Source organism: Phascolarctos cinereus, unplaced genomic scaffold (genome assembly GCF_003287225.1).
Source record: "Phascolarctos cinereus isolate Bilbo 61053 unplaced genomic scaffold, phaCin_HiC Scaffold_4;HRSCAF=312, whole genome shotgun sequence".
In the NCBI taxonomy this organism is placed as follows: domain Eukaryota; kingdom Metazoa; phylum Chordata; class Mammalia; order Diprotodontia; family Phascolarctidae; genus Phascolarctos; species Phascolarctos cinereus.
The window spans coordinates 521,577,508-521,586,766 of NW_027555847.1; the positions used below are offsets into that span (position 1 = coordinate 521,577,508).

The window sequence follows — 9,259 nt, forward strand, 5'->3', positions numbered from 1 at the left end:
AAGAATGTCAGTCAGTCAAGTCAGGCAATAAGCATTTGTTAAGTGTCTACAATATGCTAGGCACTATGCTAAGCACTGAGGATACAAAAATACTAGCCAGACAGCAGAATACAAAGGGAACCATCTGTCAAATATTTAGGTATAAACCAGAACTCAACTTGGATACAAGGAAGCATACAAGCAGTAGAATTTGTACCGTGATCAAGATTAGGTTGGTAGGAGTATTTAAGTCAAAGCTAGCAACAAATAATGATTAATACTAGAATAAGTGGTGGTATCTACCCTAGTTTGAAGACCCCATTAGCAGGAAGAAAAAGATAAATATAGTCCATGTAAGCTCTGAAAAGGATTACCCTCACTTGTGACTGAGAATGAGGCTATATCTCACCCTCAAGATTCTAGGGGTATGCTTTTAGATTCTAAAGATTCTAAAGCCAATCTTACAAGTTAAGAATCATTTTTTAAAATCTAGCCTTAATTAACTTTTAGTAAGGTGTATTTTGCAATTTTGTAAAGGAGGCATGGGGGCAGGGGAAGAGCCAAGAGCAGCTGGTGGGGTGTTGGGGGAGATGCCCATGGGTACAGAGTGAAAGAGGACACATGGAATTGAAGGACATAAAGAGTTAGACATGACTGAAAGACTAAATAACAACAAACCTTCCCCTACAGAATCAAAAAATCAACTGAAGGAAGGCTTGCAAACATTTCAGGACAAAAAGAACAAATGAACTTGTTCTTTCCATGGTCAGCTGTATTTCTGTCATGCCTCAGGAGCCATTAGACTGGAAACATTCTGGAACCTGAGGGTCAGAGAGGATATATCACTTGCCTAAAGTCATATAGCTACAGCTCTTCCTAGGAATGCTTTCTGAAACATATCTCTATGGAATTGCCTACTGGCCTGACAAACACCTGGCTCTTACTCCTAGTGATGAGCAGGTTGCTGAGAAAAGGCAACAGAAATGAACTCTACTGGTAGTATCCCTTGTTCATCTGCAGATGAAGCACAAGACAAAGATAAACATCTTCATTGGAAATGCAAGCCTCTTAGAAATTTTATTTCTTCAATCCATTCAAGAGAAAGTCAACATAGCAGGAAACAAAAAAGTGACAGTGACAGAACTAAGTCACAATCCTCTCCTTCTCATGGTAAACTTTTGCTGGGGTTGAAGGGTTAAAGACTGTGGAGACTCCAATATGAGCAAAGAAATTGATTTGGTTCTTCCTTTGTGTTAAAGTATTCGCAAAAATGATAATGATTTACACATTGCTGGGGGCCAAGTCATGACCATCAGCTTATCTGCAACATATTCCACCTTGGAGAACAACTTTAAATTTGGCCCACTCTTGAAATCTTCAGAAATTCCTTTGCCTCTGGAAGAATCTATTTCAACTCAATTGAGTGATTTGTTTTGTAAACCCCTTCAAAAATACCCATCTTGCTGGAGAATAAATAGCATCAAGGACAAAAGTATTATGCCACTTCAAAAGCCTCTTTCCAATGCCACACTGAATGCATATTTGGAGCAGAAGATAATAGAGTTGTATAAACAGTATTTCATGGACACTTTTGCATGACAGTTCTCCTATTCAGATTCTAGGCTAAGAGCTCATCACAACAAGTGTGAATCAAATCAGCCTAAGATATCTCAGGAGAAAAACTCAGAAGGCCAAGGATATGGTTATTCACTGCCTCACAACTGACTAGTCTTCACTGAAGTCAATACCACTACTTTACATATTTCCCAGTATAGCAATGTGAATCTATGAAAATGATATTTTGGTTCCTCTTACAGTCAACCTGAAATCTGTATTCTATGTTTTTTTTTTTTGAAGAAAGAAAATAGGCAGCAGGAGTGTTAGGTTCAAATCATCTTGTGGTTACATATAATGTGTCTCAGAGATGTGGAAAGAAGGACAAAAAGGCTGACAGTAAATGAATAAAGAATAGCAGGAAAGAATAATGAGTTGTTTTAAAGAACTAGTACAAAAATCAAACAAGATAAAAACAACTGAACAGAAAAGAAAATAAATGTCAAGCTTATACAATATTTCAAGAGAAGGAAAATAAGCCAATGGTTAAAGGATATTAAAACAAAAAAAGTGTTCTCAGTTTCCAAGTTAAAGATTATTTGTTTGTTTGGTGCCTAGGAATATTTTCTGGTGGGAAGGGGTATAAGATAGGGCATTGGGGAACAAAGAAAACTACAGAAAACTGCTAGTAAGGGTGTAGGTTTACATGGTATGTATTGCAAAAGAAAGAATGAATGAAAGAAGTAAAGAAAGAAAAAAGAAAAAAAAACACTCCTGTGGCAGTTTAAATTTTCCAAATTATTAGAATGGGTATATTTAAATTTGTGTTTGTGTTTTTATTTTTTTCCTCATTATTATCAGAAAATCACTTGGAGGACCATTCACCTAGAACATTTTTAGGTATCTCTGTCTGAAATGTTAAAGAAACATGGCATATCTGTAAAAAAAAGGAATATTTACTAAAACACTGCAGTAAGAATGGTATTTTCTGAAGTTACATGCTATCCACAAAAAGTATAAGATATACTTTCCCACAAACAAATATATAGTCCAGGGGAAAATTGGTTAAAACTTGGACAGCATGTAGCAAAAAGGTACAGCTATTGGGAGCTGAGTTTTGTTTTTCCTTTTCATGAAGTACTTAGAAAATTCCATTTATGAATGGTATAGTTCACTGGTATCAAACTCCAATTCCTGAAGGCTGCATGATGACTTTGAAAACTACAAATTAACATTTTCTATATTGTTTTTTATTTTCATTTAATTTCTTAAATATTTCCATATTATTTTTTAATTTGGGTAAGCCTGCAATCTGGGAATTGTTTTTCTATGGTGTTTTTCCTGGGCAACTTGTGGAGTCATGAATATAATACACCCAGGCTGTATTTAGCTCTAAAGATATTGCTGGTAGCTTATCCAAGGATACCATTAGATGAATGATGGGAAGATTGGAAATTCAAAATCCTCCTTATCCTTCAAAACTTGAAAGGCCCTTGTCCCATCAAAGTGGGTTAGGAAGAGACCTAGGACAAGGCCAAAGCTAAGTCCTTGCTCCAACCACTTTAATTATTCTGGTTCTAATGAGTTTGATAATCTATGGATGACCTCTAGGATGTGACAATTTCCTTCAGACTGTGCAATAAAATTACTTTGCACTATCATTCCAATTTCAAGAACTGTTTCCACTTAGCCTAAAACCTATCATCAATTGACTGAAACTAAAGCCTAAGATTAAGATTAAATGTTTTCACTTTGTTAAGGTAACAGGATATCTTATCACTTTAAGTGGAATGGGGTGACTTGGCTGAATAAATTACCAAATCTCACCAATGTCCTGGAAAGGCAGGCTAAGGTTACTACCAGTGCTCATGATTTTAGCAGTACGTTAGGTGCTACCATTTCTATCAGGTAGCCTGCAATAATGGTATCAAATTCAAACGGTATCAAACTCAAATAGAAATGGGGGGCAATAAATTATGCATAAATAGCACTGTGGGATGCGTATAGACTTAGAAAACCACTTCTGCTTTTATATATACATATGCACACAAACATATACATGTATATTTCTTATTAATACAACAATACATTAAAATTAAATAGGTACTATGTTTTTAATATGGTTCATCCTGCACTTGAGACTGTTGTGGGCTATATGCTGCATGTTTGACTCCTCTGGTCTACAACATATTATGACACTATTATGAAGAAACTACTGTACTTATCTGAAGACATAGATGGGAGTAGTAGGACAGAGAACTAGAAAAAATTCACGTAAAAGTTTCAGTTATTTAAATCATTTCCCCATAATATTTTTTCATATATTTGAATAATCATTAATACTGTATCTGCAGGGCTAGTATCTGTTAAAATGGTGAGCAGAGTTTTAAATGCTAAGCAGTTAAAGGAGATAAGTATAGTTTAGCATAAAAGAGCAACAGACAGTATAAGAAAAGACAAGAGTCAAGATACCAGATTTCTAGTTCTAAACAATTAGATGTGTTTGTTGAGATAAGATACTTCACATTTCTGGTTTCAGTTTCTTCATCTAATAATGAAGATCATCGCATGATAGGTTTACACTAGCAAGTCATTATGGTCTTTTCCAGCTCTAAAACTCTATGTCATGAGCATAGATACAGATCTTTATAGATATGGATTGAACTAAGTAGATATAGCTCTATCTATAGATATAGATGGATGATAGACAGATAGAAAGATAGATATTGGCTATGTATAAGAAAAATGTAAAGGGACAGAGTCACATGAGGGAGGAGAGGCATTTCTCTCTTCACAACTCAAGACTGAAATATGAGATGAGCTCTACTTTCAGGAAAGAGACAATTTGAAACATTCTTCTGAAATACTCACTTTGTTATGAATGATTTAGATGTCTTTTATTTTTTCCTATTGTCCAAGTCAGCTGGGGATGGTTTTGAGATAAGCAATTGGATGAAAGAAGTGTTTTTTTTCCTCTAAAGAAGAAAATTCTGAAACAGTTCATTTTTCATGTCTCTTCTCCACTCTAAAAATCACTTAAGAAAGATGAAAGAATAGGGAGGGAAAACTGAGGCAATCATTTCAGAATGATTCAAGCTTCTTAGCAAAAAACAGCAGAGCCTTTTCACTTATCATGTAATTCATACCTTCCCTTTAAAAGCTTTAGGTAGCAGTTTTATTAGTTATTCTGATGGAAGGAGATGAGAGATTTTATCATTATATGATACAATATCAGAATTTATTACTGTTGCTGCTAATATAATTATAGTGCTTTTATTGGCCATGAAGCAAAAAGAATGTGGAAACCTAAATACTCAGTAACTTGAATGATTAGGGCCCATCTTTGTATGTATGTTCCTAATCCTTTTCCCTTTTCAAAATATAAAATAAAATACAAAAAAAAACCCACCAGTGGAGACGTCCTCATTGGTCCTCCAAAGAATACATATTCATTTGTTATCTCTTATGGAAGGATTAAAAAAAAAACTTCTGGAAGCACAAAAAGAGAAGTCAATATTACTTTTTTTCTTTTGTTTTCTTTTTTTTTTCCTGTTTCTTTTTTCTCTTTTGGACCAAAGTGGCTTTTGATCAACATTAGGTTGATCTGAGGTCACCTATAGAAACAGAAACCAATTTTTTACTTCTCTTTGGATGTGGAGACTTTGTTTTTGAGATCTAATCCTTAGAATTTCTGATTTTACACTATTAAATATACATACATGTACTTTTCAAGAGTTCTCAAGAAGCTTTCCCAATAAAAAATAGTTAATTTTGTGTTATCGTAGAGACAGCATGAAAGATAATGAACAATCTATGTTTTCCAAAGGATGCAAAAGGTATAAGGGGAAAGCCTATGACAATAACCAAAAGGTTGAAGGCCCAGGAATTAAGAATGACTTTCAGGTCTATTGAGTGAATCTTTAGGAAGACAAATCAATTTTTTTAAATGAACAAGAGATAAGGCTTGACATTCTTTTTCCATTTGTAGAGACAAGTGAGTTATTTGTCTGTTAACCTACATAGGTCAGCCATTGCTAGTACCTGTGTCTTACCAGAGGGATAAGCATTCTTTGATTTGTAGCATTATTCAAGTTGTCAATTGGTTCAGCCCTTTCACTGCAAATGTTAGTTTTTTAGAGAATGGTGATAATTTGTCTTGTTGTTCAAAAAGGACAACAATTTGCAATCATTGTTAAGAACTACAGTTTGAAGATAAATGTCACTGATTGACAAATTATCACTCATATGCAATTATAATTCAATTTCTATTAAGTTCATGTCATCAGGTGTCAGTTTTCAAAGATTTCCCATCAATGCATCTTTGTGGTGTGACCCAAAGAGAAGATAAGGGAAGTGGTTACTTACATGGAACTTGTACACTTGTCTTTAGATGGTTTTTCTCCATTGTTTAGATTCCAAGAACATATAAACTTGGGAAAAAATCAATCATCTGAAATATTGGTTTTATATCTATTTACTTAGACCACAGCTAAAGACTGAAACTAATTCTGAAAGGTAATAATGATGGAATCTTTTTTTTAACCACATCTGGGGTTTGACAAGATGAATGAAGCATTTCCTGAAAATGAGTAATGATTCCAACCAGGGAAAAACAAAATTACTAAGCTAATAATATCATTAAAGATAAGGTCAGATTGACAGCCCAGGAAGGAACATACATAAAAGATGGCCTTCTGAAAGAAATACATTTGAGTTTTTCATGGAAAAAAATTTTCCAAACTCCAGAAATGTTTTTTTTTATATAAAAGAGATTATTGAATATGCTTCTTCTTATCTTGTGGGCCATGTGAACCCAGATGTTGCTAGTGGATGGAGTGTGTGGCCTGAAGTCAGAAAGACTCATCTTCATGAAGTAAGATTTGACCTGACACCTAGACATATGACCCTGGGCAAGTCACTTACCCCTTTTTGCCTCAGTTTCTTGTCTATAAAATGCCTAGAGAAGGAAATGGCAAACCACTGAAGTATCTTTGCCAAGAAAACCCCAAATGGTATCACAAACAGTCTTAAACGACTGAACAACAAAAGTTGTTATAATGGATTAGTGTTTTACTTGTGCTTATCTCAGTACTAAGGAACCTTAGGTCTGCTGCCCATCTGCAAAAAACAAGTAAGATAGGGGGCAGCTAGGTGGTGCAGTGGATAGAGCACTGGCCCTGGAGTCAGGAGGACCTGAGTTCAAATGCGGCTTCAGACACATAACACTCACTAGCTGTATGACCCTAGGCAAGTCACTTAACCCCAATTGCTCTCACCACCACCAACAAAAAAAGTCAAAATTAAAAAAATAAAAATAAAAATACATTAAAAAAATAAGTAAGATAAACACTTAAACTTGCTGGTTATTTATTTCTTTACTTTCTCTGCTACTCTTAAACTTCTCAAAGAATTATTGCATAAGGCACTGAGAGATAAGTGACTGTCCCACTATAACATAGCCAATGTGAAACCAGGTCTTTTTTTATCTGAGACCATCTCTGTCTCTGTCTCTGTCTCTCTGTCTTCTGTCTCTCTGTCTCTCTTTCTCCTCCCATGGAGAAACTGGCCTAGGAACACTTAGGTCAATCAAAAACTCAGCTTATTTGGGTGTTTATTGTTGCCTGATAATTTTTGAATGAGGGATTTTAGTTATATCATGCTTATCCTGAGTCTGCTTTTTAGAATCAGGAAATATAATTGGCCTCTGTATTTTCATTGTATTTTCTGAAGCCAGCAAAACCTCAATCACCAGATGGAAGAGGGAGGAGGAAATCTTCTGGCCCAGCTGTTGTTTAAAATGATAATAGCCTTAATAGTTATGGCCATAACAATAAAATCTCTGATAACCTTCCAGAGGACTTGGTTCAAGAATATTAAATGCAGAATGTTGTAAGACTTTTGCTGCTGAAGCACTAGAAATGCTGAACTAAAGGAAATGTGACTAAATGCTCCTACCAGTAGTCAGGAATTATTACAAATCAGAGGTCATTGAATGGAAAATAGACAAAGTCAAGACTAAGAATTCTGAATCAGAGTGCTCTGCTGGAGGTTCGAATTTAGTCTTTTACATACTGGACTTTGCAAGTCCAGGCCTGCCACTCAGATGAAAAGTTGCATTTTTCAAAAGATTCTTTCAACATCTTTCTTTTGTCAATTCTCACTTGAAATTAAGTAAAATATTTCTACCTCTGCTGTTGTGGAGACAGCAGGGGTACTCTGCCCAAACCATGAAATTGTGGAGAAATAGCAACTCATCCCACAGGCAATTTCTATACGGTCACTGCAAATTTGCCAGCTTGAGATCTTACCCTCATCTCTGTCATCTTCAAGTTTAGGGCAATCATTTATAAAGATGGTCAGAGACTTGATAGACAAGATGCAAAACAGTCTTGTATCTCTGGAAAATGTAGCAAAAAAAACATAAGGTAAATTGAATAACCTGGAGATGATATTAGTTACATCTGATAAGAAAGTAATAGACAGCTATGTAAATCTCAGGGGTAGGCCAGAGGTTTTAGAAAAAAAAAATTAAAACAAAATTAAAATAAAAAATAAGGAAAAAATAGCACCTATAACAACTTAAAATCAATATAATAACTGACAGATTCTTAAGAAACTTAAATGAGATACAGATTGGCTCTATTACAAAAGATTAGAAATAAGATTAATTTGGGCAATGATTGGATTCTCCCTAACCCCCAATTCAATCACACAAAAGGGTGGAACCCAGCTGGGTGCTAGCTTTTTGTTTTAAATTCAACTTATAAAAAGGAAGCCAACCCAGAAATAATACCTTTTCCACAATGAATTTGAACCCCACTGAGCCTATTTTAATCCCTATGTATGACACATTTCATTTTAAACATTGCAAGAAATAACAACTGATGTTGGTATTGCAACTTTGGTTCCCCATGAAGTTGTTACCTGACAGATGTAATGATTTTGTGGTACTTCAAAACATATTCCTGATGAGTTTGTGATGCCAACCACTTTATTTGTAGGCAAGTTCAGATAAAATTGAAGATTGACTTTATTTATGTTAAGCCTAATCATTTGAAACTTTGAGAGATGACTATAAAATATAAGGAAAAAATTTAATAGGTATCATATATTAACAGAATAAATTAAACAAGTAAATAAATGTACATGACTGTTTTTCCTATAATAGTAATATTGCCTAATGCCTAGCATATCAGCCTTGAAGTGGGGAATGTTTGGGTTCAAGCCTTACCCCTGATAAATTCTAGGTATCAGGATAACCAAATTATTTAGACTCTCAGATGAAAATAACTTTCTAAAATTATAAATTACAATAACAATACTAATAATCATAGCTAAAATTGTATAGCTTTTTAAGAGTTACAATATATTTTACACATATCTTATTTTATTCTCAAATTATTTTTATTTTACTATGAGGAAATTGAAGTTGGTAGAGGTTAAAGACTTGCCAAATGTCCCACAACAAATAAGTTTATGAGGCTAGCCTCAGACTCAGGTCTTCCTGAGTCCATGTCTATCACTATATACACTGTTACCGTGAATTTCAGATCAATGGAATATTAATATATTCTATAAAAGATTTTGATAATTCTGTACTAACTGGCTTAATATAAGAATGTATTTAAAATACCTAAAACGGTGGAAAGAAAATTCAATATTTTTAAAAACGTAGGATCCATCAACAATGCAGTGGTGTTCCCATCTTTACACTACCCTTCAACAT

The 9,259-nt window shown here is 34.4% G+C and overlaps 1 pseudogene; it reads left to right on the forward strand.

Moving 5' to 3' along the window:
- Nucleotides 1–861: 861 nt before the first annotated feature.
- LOC110207879 (TLR adapter interacting with SLC15A4 on the lysosome-like) lies at nucleotides 862–1,770 on the forward strand (annotated as a pseudogene).
- The last annotated feature ends 7,489 nt before the right edge of the window (nucleotides 1,771–9,259 follow it).